The 739-nt window shown below is 51.4% G+C and overlaps 1 non-coding gene across 1 annotated transcript; it reads right to left on the bottom strand.

The window, feature by feature from the left end:
• Positions 1 to 115: 115 nt before the first annotated feature.
• Positions 116 to 197, bottom strand: TRNAL-UAG (transfer RNA leucine (anticodon UAG)). Its single transcript has one exon. It is a non-coding gene; the product is annotated as a tRNA-Leu (tRNA).
• Positions 198 to 739: the final 542 nt, after the last annotated feature.

Genomic DNA, 739 nt, shown 5'->3' with positions numbered 1-739 from the left:
CTTGCTCTCCATTTCATTTGTAAAAACAGACTCATAAAGGAGAAAAGAGGAAGAGGGATTAGGAGATGGTAAACAAATTGAAGGGTTCAGGAAAAAGTGAGACCATGAAGGGGTGTGGCAGCGGTGGGATTCGAACCCACGCCATCGAAATGACTGGAGCCTAAATCCAGCGCCTTAGACCACTCGGCCACGCTACCGCCCGTCGCAAGGCTTTCCGCTGAGACTATATTAGTCTAATGACGTAGTGTCTCACACTCTGTGACCCCGCCCTCTTAGATTTGCGCATGCCCAATAGCAACCTGGATTCTCCTGCGCCTGTGAAGGTATCTTGATCTGTGGCTTCTTTCGGGGCTTTGGAATCACAGTATTTATATGATTGACAGCAATAACTATGGTCAGAATGCCACATTTAAAGGGAAAGAAGAGTTCCTGAGTATCAAACATGAATATTCAGTCCTCACGTGTGTGCATTCGATTTGCCGTGTGCGTCGTATACTGTCTACGGCCACCAGGGGACGGTGCCGCGCTGCCGCTTCCTCCCTTGCTGGGCTGGGGGGTCCCGCGCGGAACCCTGCTATGCACAGAAGCCGGCCAGGTCCCCATCCTGCGGACTTCCCAGCCCTATTCCACGTCATCTCTGCAATCCCAGGTGACCCCATGGCCTGGTCCCTGCCATTGCGAGGTAAGAATCACCGGTCTAGGTGAATGTCGTTACAATGTCAATGAATGTTGTTACACA

This window comes from Puma concolor, chromosome E3 (assembly GCF_028749965.1).
Source record: "Puma concolor isolate L17-30 chromosome E3, mPumCon1.1.hap2, whole genome shotgun sequence".
Taxonomy (NCBI): domain Eukaryota; kingdom Metazoa; phylum Chordata; class Mammalia; order Carnivora; family Felidae; genus Puma; species Puma concolor.
This window is presented reverse-complemented; position numbering and strand designations above follow the sequence as displayed.